Source organism: Trichechus manatus, unplaced genomic scaffold (genome assembly GCF_000243295.1).
Source record: "Trichechus manatus latirostris isolate Lorelei unplaced genomic scaffold, TriManLat1.0 scaffold00043, whole genome shotgun sequence".
In the NCBI taxonomy this organism is placed as follows: domain Eukaryota; kingdom Metazoa; phylum Chordata; class Mammalia; order Sirenia; family Trichechidae; genus Trichechus; species Trichechus manatus.
In genome coordinates this window covers 7,009,211-7,023,903 of record NW_004443979.1, presented here as the reverse complement: position 1 = coordinate 7,023,903, position 14,693 = coordinate 7,009,211, and positions in this window count along the sequence as shown.

Below are 14,693 nucleotides of genomic sequence, written 5' to 3'. Positions count from 1 at the left end.
TATTTTGTACTCGATGCCCTACAGCTTTCTTTTATTCTCCTTCCAGTAGCCCTCTCCTCTCTGCTTCTGAGGGGTGAAATATGGAGGGAGAAATGGGGTGTAGCCCAGGCCAGGAACAAAGAGTAGAATAGGAAAAGGATGCTGCTGCTGTGTGACAGAAAAAGCAGACAGAGGTGGATGGCCAGTAAAGAAACTGGCGAAACTTCTAGTTACTTTGAGAGGAGGTTCTCTGCCAAGTCAGTGATTAGTCTGCACTGTTGGTATGACCTTGCAGCAGGAGGCGCACCTCCTGGGGGTAAAGGCCTGAATTGGCTAGCACTCGAGGAAATGTCACCTAAATTCCCAGGGAGCTCCATGATGACCCCCCAGAGCCTGGCACATGGTAGGTGCCTAATAAATAGTTACTGGGAACTTGGTGTCTGCACCTGAGCCATGGCCACTGCCACGTGGCATTCAGGCATGTCTGAGCTTGTCTGGAGGTCTGCAGGAAGAGTCTATTTGCATGAAGGTCTGAGGAGCCTCCTGGAAGAGAACTGACTGGAAGAAAGTGCCAGCCAGATCAGTTTGGCCCAAAACAAAACCTCGGTGGCCTGTGGAGAGGAGCAGTGAGGCATTCTGCGGGATGTTTCTCCTAGCCATGGAAGATATTCCGGGGAGCGGGAGGCCTAAAGTGAAAGCTAGTGGAACTGTTTAATTGCAGGAAGGAGTGAAATGGGATGCAACAGCAAAAGGGAGGAGGGCCCTTCTCTCTACTTCTACTTGAACCCCACGTAACCAAAAACGGCTTAGACCCCTCTAGTGATCTGAAGAGGTCATTATTGACAATGGGGTGGTCAGGAGAAGCGTGGTCTGAGGTATAGGCCCTGGTAGGCAGTGGGTTGTGGTTTTTGCATCCTTGGGCACTGTTGTAACCCTTAGAAGTAGGTATCCTGAAGAGGGCTTGAATTAAAAAGGGGAAAATGGCAGATAACCCTTGGTAGCTGGCCAAAATCTTCTAGCTGAAGGTTCTTTGTAGATATTCCTCATACTCCTAGGAATAATTAGGGGAGAATTTACCAAGGACAAGAAACCTGAAGAGCATGGTTGCCAATAAAATACAGAGAAGTATATACCCACCACCCTTAATGAATATGTTGACTTTAAATCCCAGGACTGGGTCAATTTGGCTTACTCTTCAAATAATATTTAAATAATTTTAGAGTAAAGTCGTAACAGAGGAAGAGAAAAAAATCTTAAAGGGTCCTTCCCTGGAGCAATAGTCTAAGCAAGTTCTACTAACTGCTGGCCTAAAAGTTTTCTAGATTACTCTGGTTGCAAGGTGTGGGCAGTTTAGAAAGGAATTCAATCTGTTGGCACCATCCCTCCTTGGCATAGGTACCTATTAATTAATCAAGGACCTTCCAATCAGCTCGGGGCTGCCAGCCCGCTTTTGGCAGAGGAGCCAGAGATACCGTGACTGGGAAAAAGCAGTGTGTGATTACAGGAGGCCAGCAGACAGGCTGGAGCCGTGCACAAGCTGAGTCTGAGCATCACAGTAGCAAATCTCAAGCTGATTGTTAAAGCGCGTTTTGGTGATTTGTCCATTAATTTGTGTCATCGTAATGAATATTAAAATACTTTTCATATTAATAACTAAACCAAATTAATTTCTCTGTAATTTAATTACAACAACATTGTCTTTCAGTGAGCATTTGCAGTACAGACACAATCGTTTTTAAGCATGTGAATGAGAAGTCTCGAAGAAAAGATGCCGTATTTCTTTGCTGTGAATTTGAACTGGAGAGAATCTTAGTAGTCACCTAACCCAACTTCATTTTCATACAAATGAGTAAGTCAAGGCCCAGAGAGGCTGGACGTTACGTGACTTTCCTAAGGAGTCTCTGATGAATGGAAGAGGAAGCCTGGAATGCTTTCACCTTTTCTACTATAACATAGAGATCCCACTCACGATCCTTTTTCCCCCTTTCTTTTTAGATTTATTTTTTAATGAAGTAAACGTCACATAATATAAAATTAACCATTTTAAAGCAAACAATTCAATGGCATTTAGTTCATTCACAAAGTTGTGTAATTACCACCTCTAGTTGCAAGGAACCCTGGTGGTGTAGTGATTAAGAGCTTGGCTACTAACCAAAAGGTTAGCAGTTCAAATCTACCAGCTACTGCTTGGAAACCCTATGGGGCAGTTCTACACTGTCCTATAGGATTTCTGTGAGTTGGAATTGACTCAACAGCAGTGGGTTTGATTTTTGGTTTTTTATGGTAATTGAGGAGCTACCCAAACTGTTTCCCACAGCGGCCGTACCATTTTACATTCCTACTGGCAATGTATAAGGGTTCCATCATGTCCCTTTTTATTTCTGATGAAAATTGTCTACATTCCTTCTGCCTTTTAAGTCCTTGAGTTTCGCTGTATCCTAGTTGGTACCTGAATATTCTGTGTGTTTTTGCCTTGCCATATCACCAGGAGACTTATCATTATATTGAATTACTTTTATGTGGACAAATGGACAAAGGATCCTTTGTTTATTGGTTTATTGAACAAACACTTCTGTAACACCATATCCCAGGCACTGTGCTTTAAATGCTTTACAACATCTCACCTCAATTAATTCCTATAACAACACCAAGAAGTATGCACTATTATTATCACCCATTGTGAAGGTGACAAAAAATGAGGCACAGAGAGACTAAGGAACTTGTCCAAGGTCACACAGTGAGTATAACAATGCAGACAAAATTTGAGAAATTGAAATGTAGTAAAATCAAGGAAAAAATGTAATTTCAAGCCACTCACTTGGCATAGAAATCTTTTTGCCTTTAAGTCATCTTTTTTCTGTCATTACTCTTAATAATAACACTTCCATCAACTTTCATTATTGGTTTTTTTTACTAATATTTGGTGGAGAAGGGAGATAAGCAAAATTTACCATAAATTATTTAGTTGACTACATTAAGAGTAATTTTACAAAGTAAGATTTCCTTCTCACTCCATCCCAATTATGGCCCAGTGTTCCCAGGAATCCAACACAAATTCAGTCACGTTCAGGTATGTTGAGAATAGTCGTTGGTAATGAGCTGCATCATTGGACTGGGCTGCTTGGTTCACCACTCAGGACACAGGAAGTGCAGTTAATTTAAATGGCAATGGTGGAATAAGAGGACAGTGTCTGAACTGAATGTTTGCATCTTCAGCTTACTGGTATGAACTGGGTTTAGAGAAAGAGGTATCTGATTATGTCCCTTTCCCTGTGGAGTTAGCCATCCTACTCCTTTCCAGGTTTAAGAGGAGAGCAAAGAAAGTAACTTTCAACATTGGTGCTTAATTGTTTCTCAGCATATGGACAAGTTTAATCCTCTCTCACTTGCTTTTTAATAATTGTAGCCATGTACAGATTCTAAGAAGTGTGACATATCAGGGGTATTCATTAATATTTTCCAATTCAACTCTTCTTTCAGCTGAGAAAGTAAAAAGCATTTGCTCTGGCTGAAAATACAGCATCAATCATAAAAACACAGCACCAAAAAACCAAAACCAAGCCCGTTGCCTTCGAGTTGATTCTGACTCATAGCGACCCTTAGGACAGAGTAGAATTGCCCCATAGGGTTTCCAAGGAGTAGCTGGTAGATTCAAACTGCTGACCTTTTGGTTAGCAGCCAAGCTCTTAACCACTGTCACATTTAATGTAGAATATTTTAAAGAATACTTTTTTGCTCAATTTTAGAAAGGCTTTTCAAAGGTGTTCTCAAATTCTATTCATGAGAATTTTACATCTTTTTTTTAATTTCAGGTATTTTTCTTTGTTTAAGAAACACAACAACGTAGCTTAAAGCCCCACTCCCCCATCCCGTTCCCCTTCCTGCTGCCTCAGAGGTAGTTATTATCAAGTAAATTTGAACCCAGGGTTCTTGCAGCCTCATTGGGCTAAAACGACTCTCACAACTTTTATGTTTTTATACTATAATGCAAATGTTTGTAGCTACTCCAGTATCTCGCATCATTTTATGAATTTAAAGTGTTTCCATTAGTACTTTCATACTGTATATATCCATTGGCATGTCACTTTGTTTACTTTGTTAAAAATTTTATTGTATTTTAGGTGAAAGTTTATAACACAAACTAGTTTTTCATTCAAAAATTTTATACACGAATTGTTTTATGACATTAGTTGCAATCCCCGCAATGTGTCAGCACTCTCCCCCTCTCCGTTTCCACCCTGGGTTCTCAGTGTCCCTTCATTCAGTTTTCCTGTCCCTTCCTGCCATCTCGTTTTTGCTTTCAGGCAGATGTTGCCCTTTTGGTCTTGTATACTTGATTGAACTAAGAAGCACGTTCCTCACGTGCGTTATTGTTTGTTTTATAGGCTTGTCTAATCTTTGGCTGAAAGGTGGACTTCAGGAGTGGCTTCAGTTCTGAGTTAGCAGGGTGCCCGGGGGCCATAGTCTCCAGGGTTCCTCTAGTCTCTGTCAGACCAGTAAGTCTGGTCTTTTTTTGTGAATTTGAATTTTGTTCTACATTGTTCTCCCGCTGTGTCCAGAACCCTCTATTGTGATCCTTGCCAGAGTGGTGGTAGCTGGGCACCATCTAGTTCTTCTGGGCACAGGTGAGAATTTTACATTTGAATGTATCTTTTTAAAAAAAATACACTTGTTTTAGAGTTACAGAAAAATTGTGAAGATAATACAGAGTTCTTCTATGTCCCACACCCAGTTTCCCCTATTATTAACATTCTACATTAATATAGTATATTTGCCACAATTAATGAACTAATATTAATACATTATTATTAACTACAGTCCATACTTTATTCGTATCTTCTTAGTTTTTATCTAATGTCCTTTTTCCTCTTCCAGGATCCTATTGAGATTGTACAGTACTCAAAATTAGTCCACAGTGTTTCAGTAAAGTATATACCAAGTCAGTCTTTTCAGCTCTTCATCTCCTGCAGAAACTGTTCCAGAGATCCTAGGGTAGGAAAGAATGGATACCCGATGGAACATGCTTTCTTCCCTTGCTAACACCTGAGGGTTGGTTGCATTGCTTTCAGAAGACCACAGGTCCTGTCAGAGGTCATCTCTGTACTCCCCATGTACTATCAGGTACTATCCACGTAGCCATGTGTCTCTGTGGGTTCAGGTAGCTTCTCCCTCCCCTCAGCCCTTCTGGCCTGGTGGTGGTGGGCAGGAGGGAGAGATAAAATCTCCACTAGCTGGAAGGGGAGGCTTCCACACCCTTCTAAAAACAAAGGAACAAACAGCCTCGCCCTTGAGTCCATTCTAACTCATCGTGACCTATAGAACAGATTAGAACTGCCTCATAGGCATAGGTGCAGGCGGATTAACCAGTAAGCAAGGTACACAGGGGCTTAATTGTGTTTACTTTCTAATCTGTAGTGCACAATTTCTCATGCGTTTCACCACATCTCTTTGAGGTGGTAAAAAACAGGTGAAATTGTGCACTAAAGATTAATACATAAGCACAAGTAAAGCATTTGCGTACCTTGCTTATTGGGTAATCCGTCCTTGCCCATGAGGTTTCCAAGGCTATAAATCTTTATAGAAGCAGACTGCCACATCTTTAGCACATGGAGCAGCTGGGCAGGTGACCTAAACCAGCCTAATCCAGTCGTCTCAACCTGGCTGTACACTTGAATCACTTGGGAGCTTTTAAGAACTACTTCCAGCTGGACCCCACCCTAGACTACCAAAATTTCAAGGGGTAAGGCTTAGGTACCGGGAATTTAAAAAAAGAGAAGCCAAAAAAAAAAGTACCCCCAGTGATTTTTAATGTGCGGCCAGGGTCAAGAACAGCTAGCTTAATCGAAGAGAAGGATTGATCTTGAAGAAAGAGGTCCCCTCTATTTTCTTTTCTACTGAATGGGGAGAAAAGCAATGTGCAGCATGGTGACCTCTGGCAGGGGTCTAGTAACCACAAAGAGAGCCAGCCTCAGGATGAAGCCAACACTGAGGGAGGCAGAGAGGAGAGTGGGGATAAAACCTGGGACTTCAGTGACATCATGGAGCTCCTTATCTTACTGTTCCTGGAGACTGTCCTACATCTGAACTTCCAATTATATGAGATAATATATATTTCCTCATTTTTAAAGTAACTTTAAAATGTAAGTGACACGAATAAGTCAGACACAAAAGGACAAATATTGCATGACCCCACTTATTTGGAATATGAAGAATAGGAAAATGCATAGAGGCTAAAGTTGATTAGTGGCTGCTGGGGTCAGGTGAGAGGGAGAAATGGGGAGGTATTGCTTAAGGGGCATTGAGTTTCTGTTAAAAGTTGTGAAAACATTTGGAAATTAATAGTGGTGATGGTTGTACAACATGGTGAACACAATGTCACTGAATGGTACATGTAAAAACGGTTGAAATGGCAAATGTGTTGTTGTAATATTACATCACAATAAAATTTTTTTTTTTTACATTATAGTTTCCACTACTAGCGGTTAAAAGCATTCTAACAGATACACCAGAGAAACGTGTTGTTGCCCTAGAGCCACAATGAGCAGCCTCTACCATTAAAGAAGGAGCCCCTGGGTACTACAAACGGTTAAGCACTCGACTGCTAGCCAAAAGGTTGGTGGTTGGAACCCACCCTGAGGTGCCTCAGCAGACATGCCTGGAGATCTGCTTCCAAAAGGCCACAGCCTTGAAAACCCTATGGCGCAGTTCTCCTCTGCACACATGAGATCGGAATCAACTCGATGGCAACTAACAACACCCTTAAAGACACCTTTCCTAGGTGTCACTTCTCCACACTCCAGAGGACCAGCTTCCCCGTCAGAAGTCTGACTCCATGGAGACCAGATAGACGGGGGTAGCAGGATGGGTTTAGTGCAGCCTCTAGCAAAAGCTGCACATTGTACATTTCCAGCTCTGAGATTCAAGAACATTTTTTTCTCCCCAACAAAGGAAGTGAACAGGATATAAAAGGACCTGGCATTTTATCTTATGTTTAAAATAATTTTCTCTTTGTACCTGAGTAACTAATCTCTTAATGGTCAACATTGGAGGTTACGATTATATTCTTCACAAACTGTTTTCTGAAATTGTGAATTTGTTTTCAGGCAATAATCCCTTTTTTATATTTATAATAGAGAAAATATAAATATTCAACACTGGGAGCTATTTGGAACAAAGTAAATGTCCAGCAAATGTTTTATTGTATAAATTTAGTATAAACCCGTTGCTGTTGAGCCGATTCTGACTCATAGTGACCCTATAGGAAGCAGGAGAACTGCCCCATGGGGCTTCCAAGGAGCAACTGGTGGATCCGAACTGCCTACCTTCTGGTTAGCAGTCAAGCTCTTAACCACTGTGCCACCAGGACTCCAAATTTAGTATAGTAGGTTACAAAACAGAATATGAGGTAAGATTCCTTTTTTGTTGAAAAAAAAAAAAAAAACCTACATAAGGAACAAGGATGGAAGAAGGAGAGAGATTGTTTCTGGGTGAGTGGGAATATGGAAGTTCTGTATGTCTTATTGTTTGTATTTTCTGATTTTTCTCTAATGGGCACACACTGCTTTTGTAGAAAGATATTTTTTAAAAGATACGGGATTTTTTTTCCTACTTAAAAACAAATCTTTAATTCTTTCATGTGCTAGTCACTGGCTTGCTTGCTGTCAGTACCATTCCCACCCTTCTGTGAACTGCTCCTTGGAAGTGGCTAGAATCTTGTAAATTCCATTTCCCAGACTCGCTTGCCAGCTTGCCCAGCACTGGTGGGAGACTGAATGAAAAATGAAGAAGTCTTTTTTTTTTTTTTCCTGCTCTGGCAGTGGCTGTGGCAATGACTGGCAGCTGTGGGCTCCAATGGTCTTCAGCTGTTCCAGCATCAATGTCAATGGTTCAGGCACCACTTCCAGCAGTGTCAGAGGCAGGCACAGTCCTGGGATCTGACAACATCACCACATCCCTTTTGTTCGACCAGCTTCGAAGTGGCCATGACTTCCTGCAGATACTTATCTCTAGGTCACCTTACCTTGCCTTTTTTGTTCCTCTAAACTTTCCAAAGCTTTTGTGACTGATTCCTTATGTTAAATTCCCTCTGTTTGAAATACATAGAGTGATTTCTATTTTCCTAACTGGACACTGACTGATATGCTCATGTACTGTCAATTCCTTCATTTAAGTCACCAGCAAATCCTATCAGTTCTGTCAAATTGTAAATCCAGCCTCTCTTTACCTCTCTAATCTCCACTGCCACCACCCATCCAGACCATCATCATCTCTTACCTGGATTACTGCAACAGCCTTCTCTCACGTCTCCTTATTTCTGCACTTGTTCCACATCAATCCATTTTTTACACAGACGCCAAAGCAATCTTCCTAAAACATAAGTAAGACGGCAGCATGTTACTTTGTACCACCCTTGCACCTAAAATAAAATCCATACTCATCCACATTACCTACAAAGTCCTGCATCAGCTCCATCATAGTGCCTCTGTCTTCTTCATTCACTACCATCTAGCTGCCCCATTTTTCTTTTAGGTCTTGAAACAAGTCAAGCTCTTCCCTATCTCAGTAACTTTGCATATGTTGTATCTTCACCTTGGAATACGCTTCTCTCTACACTTCACAATGGTAGCTTCTACTCATCATTCCCTACATGCCACTTCCTCAAACAGCCTTTCTTACCACTCCAATAAAAGTAAGCATTGTCCATCTCAGCTCCTTGCTTATTTTCTTTCTAGTGCCTATCAAAACTTGGCATGTTTTGTTTAAATGGCTGTTTTTTATATCTATCTCACTTAGGAGTTTGAGGGCAAGAACTTGTTCATCATAGTATTTCCAGAGCACAGCACAGTGCCTGATACAAATCAGCTGTTCATTCTACGTTGAATGAGTGCTCTGCCTATTTGACTATTTCCATAGTCATACATAGAAATGAAGGAAATTTGGTTTATTTAGATAAATCCTTTATTGTTGGATGTTAAAATTGTTATAAATGTTTCTGGCAAATAAAAAACAAGCCAAGGGTTAATTAAAATCTAAAAAGTAGGGAAAAAATAAAACCATTTTCGAAAAAGAGGCCAAATTGGTGAAAAATAAAGAGTGGAAAACTCTTCCCATGTTATAGTGGCAAAATTTACTACCAAATTTGATCTGATACAAATTTTTCTGTTGACAAATCTGCTACCAATTGATTTGCCTAAATTGATTCAATCCCATTAACTAAAGCTGATTCAGTTCTCCAAACTTGTTTCTCAGTTATGTTTAAGGCTATAGGAAGGGCAAGCAGAGAATTTCACTTAGGATCAGATCTCACTCATGCAGTAGTTCTAGCTCTGGATTTCTTACATTTCTTCATTCATTCAGTCAACAAATTTTTTTTTTTGTGTGCTTTCTGTGTGCCAGGCACTGTACTAGGTGTAGGATGTGGAGGTAAACAAGACAGACAGGATTCCTGTGCTTCTGAGGCTTATATGCAAACGGAGAGACAGACAGTAAAAAAGGAAGCACACGAATACACACAATAATTTCAGGTAATGATTAAGTGCTGTGAGAAAATAAAACAGCAGAATGTGATAAGTGATGGAGGGGTTACCATCAAGATATGGTTGGAGAAACTTTCCCTGAGAAGGCAACACTTACTTGAGCTGAGGTCAGTTACCACAAGGAGCCAGCAGAGCCATATTGAGATTTCAGAGGCCTTAAAGACTAAGGAGATTATGTACCCTTCCTCCTAATTTCCCCCTCCTGCTACCTTCTCCCTCCTCCCCCTCCCCCCACCCCCACCAAGTAATTAAAAATAAACATAATCAACAAAGGCTTAAAATAAGTGCGAAGAATATCAACAAAGTCCTGATTCCTCCCTATGGTAATTACTTCTGTACTTTTTTTGGAGGATATTGAAAATCAAATTCTTCCTAAAATATTTTCTCATTTTCAGGGCTTTTTCTTTGCTGATATTCCAAATATATGTTTAATCTCTTTATTGAGTTATCTAGCCCTTGGAGCCATCCATGAAAAAGTCTGAGGAAAGAACATTCCAGGAAGGGGGAAGAGTAAATGCAGAGACCCGCAAGTTGGAGCTTGGTGCATACAGCCTACGTGCCAAATAAAGTTTTATTGGAACAGCCATGCCCATTCTTTATGTATTGTCTATGACTGTTTTTGAACTTAGAACCCTGATAGCAAGTGCCTCCTTAAATGTTGCGCCCTAGGTACCTTACCTGCCTCACCCTGGTCCCATCCCTCTCATTGCATACAGCAGCACCCTAGACACCGTATGTCCCATAAAACCTGGCCAATTGCAGAAGAAGTTTGCCAGCCCCTGAGAAACAGTGTGACTGGAGAGTCATGGTAGATTGAGAGGAAAGGTAGAAAATGAGCCAGAACAGGAAGAGAGTGACCAGGCCATTTGGGTTATGAAGGCAATAATGAAGAATTCAGTTTTTTGTTTTGTTTTTGTTTGAAGTGGGATCAGCTGTTGGAGAAAACAATCATTTTGTATTTAGTTGTAGAGGGAGCATGATTTCATTTTTCATTTTTTAAAAGATGACTTTGGCAGTTGAACAGAGAATGGTTGGAAGGAGGTAGGCATGGCAGAAGCAGGAACACCAGGTAGAAGCTTATGGTGGTAGTCCCTGCTCTTTTCAGTAAGAAAAAATGCCTTCTGAGCCTTCCCATCCAATTAATCTTCTTACATAAGAGGCTCTGGTGTGCTTCTGCCGAATTTTGGCCTTCATAGGAACCTTTAGGCCTTTGGTATCCCATTTGGCTCCCAGGGCCTCTGCCAGCCCATGAGAGCCATAAGGAGCACACTGTGGATGCTGGTATCTTTCTCCAGCTCCTCCCTGCAACAAGCTGGTGAAAAGCTTGGGGGACTAAGGGCAGAGTTCTAGTGCTGTGGACCCTCCCTCATCCAGAGCCTTCCTAGGATTTGCAGATGCACCCACCTGTGTGGGCTTCCGAGTTCAGGAGCCACATCTTTATCAAAGGAGGTTGCCTCTGTTTAGTGCCGTCTATGCAGCCTGTCTAGGGCTCACTTTTCACTCCTATTTTCGCTCCTGGAGCTGTGGAAGGTGACAGAGGTTGGAGTTTCTGATCAAATTTCCTTGATTGATACCAAGTTACTGTTTTCTGCTGTATTTCTTTTGTTCACTCTCAATATAACTGTATTCCAGGTTCAATTTAATTTTTTAAAAATAAATTGCTTTCTCCAAATCATTGTGGGTTTGAATTGGAATCTTTAGTGTGGGAACTGACTGAAGGAGCCTTCTTTTTCTAAGTCTGAAGGCTACTTTATCAGATGAAGACAGAACCTCAGAGGCACCTCAAAAATAATAATAATAAAAAAGAAACTTAAAAAAAGAAATCCTTGCAGAATATTTTTAGCTATTTCCTTCATTAAAAGAAAGAATAAAAAGAAATGAGGAAAGTAAATGGAATCATTCCTTAACTAGATACAGTGGAGCAGCTCCCAAGCCTACCCCTCCATTTTTTTTCCCTGCCTCCCTCAATCCTTGATTTATGTGACTATAATGTTTCCTGCTGCTCTAGTTTACTCCCTACATTCCTTACAATTTCTCTGCACCTCCCAGCAGCAGCATGTTTTGTCTGACAACTGGCAAAAACGACAAACAAAAAGATAAGATCTGTTTAGAGGCTGTTTAGGCTACAAGAAGATCTGAGTGATTTAGAGAATTACCTGGGAACTTCTTCAGTATATTTCCATCTTGTTGAACGTGTGATGAAGGAGAGGAACTGCGTTGCAAGTAACAGGTCAGAAAAGCCAGGGAGAAGAAACAACTTTGGAGTTAGGAAGGGCTGGTCTGAGCTCTTGAAGGGCAGATCAAGGGACTAGAGAACTAGGCTGACAAAGGCAAGGAGGTGCGATGCAAATGGTGAAGGATACCTGGGCTTTAACTGCAGAGGTTTGTACAGTATTCATCTTAGACGGAGAGCGGCTTTAGAGCCTTAAGGAGAAAGTGGGCTGAGGGCAGGGGGCTGTGCAGGATTGAAGATACATTTCATGCAATCAACTCAGAGTAGCTATGAATTTCAAAGGGGTGGAGCATGTCACAATCACCTGTGGAACATTTTCAAACTGTCAGTTTTGATCCAGCCCCACCGAATCCCCACACCCCAGGCTATGCCCGTTCCATCTTCTTCCAGTATCACTGTAGAGTGGAGTATCTATCCCTGAGAGGAGTGTGTCTATCTGTCTCTCTAAGGGCTAGGAGCGTATCCAGATTTTGTGAGGCCTTTTACATTTTGGGGGGTTCTCTTCAGAATGTTCCTTAAAAGTGAGGATGGTGAGACTTTGGCTCACTAACTTTTGCCGTGTCATCAGGAAAGATCGTTCACTAGAAAAGGACATCATGTTTGGTCCAGAAAAGGGTCAGCAAAAATGAGGGAAACCCTCAATGAGATGGATCGACACAACAGCCGCAACAATGGACTTGGATGTGCCAAAGATGATGAAGACGGTGCAGGACCTGGCAAAGTTTAGTTCTGTTATACTCCACAGAGACAACACTTTAAGAAAAACAATATAAAACAGCAAATACAAAATGCCTGCCCCCAAAAATCCCGTTGCCGTTGAGTCGATTCCGACTCATACAAAATACACTCAAAGCATACCAGTGCCACCTGGCAGGGGGAGAAGTGTGATGGAGGGGAATTGGGAGTGGAAAAAGCAGCGGTCCTAACCAAACTGTGATTAAGATAGCTAACTTTTACAATTTTTCAAGAACATGTACCGTGAGAACACACTTCCCAGGGCCTTGACAGGGGCTGTGTAATCTGGGAAGGACTGGGAGGTTAAGCTTCAGTAACATCATGGTATATCCCCCCTGGGTGGAGCATATAAAAAGTTTGAGAATCACTGGCATTAAGAAGAGGAGGCCAGATCAGAGTTTCCCAAACTTGACTGGTTATATGGATCACCTAGATAGCTTTTTTCAACTTCAGATTCCAAAACTTTACTTTCTAAATATCTTGATTCAGTACAAGTATGGAAATCTGTACTTTTAATAAATTGCAAAGTCAAGTTTAAGAAGCAATTTTCTTATTACAACTCTGGTTTTACTTTTTAGATTTATAATTTGAATGGCGAATGCATGCACATGGTACAAAATTCAGAAGGTGAAAAAGAGTATACACTGTGTTTTCATCACCGGAAGCAACTACTGTTGCCACTTTGTTGTATATCTAGGGCTTTGTATTATCCAAAGATTATTCCAGAGATACCCAACCATACATAAGCACATATGTACACATAGAAATCTTCTCGACTTTAAAGGTATCAAACTCTACACGGTGTTTGGCACCTAGCTTTTTTTCACAAAGCAATGTGTCATGGGGATCCTTCCATAGCAATACCTACAGATGTGCCTCATTCTTTTTTAACAATTATCTATTACTTTATTGTATGGGAAACCCTGGTGGCATAGTGGTTAAGAGCTACAGCTGCTAACCAAAAGGTCAGCAGTTCAAATCCACCAGGCGCTCCTTGGAAATCCTATGGGGCAGTTCTACAATAGGTTTTATTGTATGAATGCACTATAATTTATCCATTCCCGCATTGACAGATCCGAAGAGTGTTCACAGCCTCTTGCTCTTATGAACAACGCTGTCATGAGAACCTTTGTACATACCTCCATTCCCACATGGGCCAGCATATCTATAGGTCAAATTCCTGGAAATAAAATCACTGGGTCAAAGAGCTTGTGCATTTGTAATTTTGATAGATAATATCAAATAACCCTCTATAGAAATCACTCTCAGTGCCAGAATAAGAGGCTTCCTGTTTCCCACACCCTTCCTGATGCGGTATTATTATTGTTTTATCTTCGTCAATTTGATAGGTGAAAAATTGTGTATCTCATTGTAGTTTTAATTTTCTTATTTTTTTTAACCACAGGTGAGTTTGAGCAACTTTTCGTATGTTGAAGCAGTATGTGTGTGTGTGTGTGTGTGTGTGTGTGTGTTTTTATTTTTTATTTTTGTGGTGAAATGCTCATATCCTTTACCTATTTTTTTTTTCTAATGGGCTATTGGCATTTTTCTTATTGATGTGCAGTAATCTATTACATTTTAGGGAAATTGCCCTTGTCTGTATATGAGTTGCAGATATTCTTCCCAGTTCGTTGTTAGACTTTTGACTTAGTTTACAGAGGATTTGCATGCAGATTTTTTTTTAATGTCAAATTTAGCTTTCCAAGAGTGGGCTGTTTTCAATATGGTGGTCAGGGACAGCATCTCTATAAAGGTAACATTATTGCTGAGACCTAAATTTCATTCAAAAAGCTGGAAATAGTGCTCTAGTCAGAAAGCTCTAAGGCAGGAACATGCTTGGTGTGTTAGAGGAGCAAAAAGAAGCCCCAGTGAATATGGTGCGCCCATAAGGAAACGATACACGATGAAGTACAGAGGTAGACAGGCCCAAATCATGAAGGTTTTTGAAGGCCAGGTGTCATGGATTGAATTACGTCCCCCAAAAAATGTGTGTATCAATTTGGCTGAGCCATGATTCCCAGTATTGTGTGATTGTCTTCCATTTTGTGATTGTAATTTTATGTCGAAGAGGATTAGGGTGGGGTTGTAACACCCTTACTAAGGTCACATCTCTGGGGTGTGGCCTCTACCACTTTTATCTTACAAGAGATAAAAGGAAAACGAAGCAAACAGAGAGTGGGGGGACCTCATACCACCAAGAAAACCGTGCC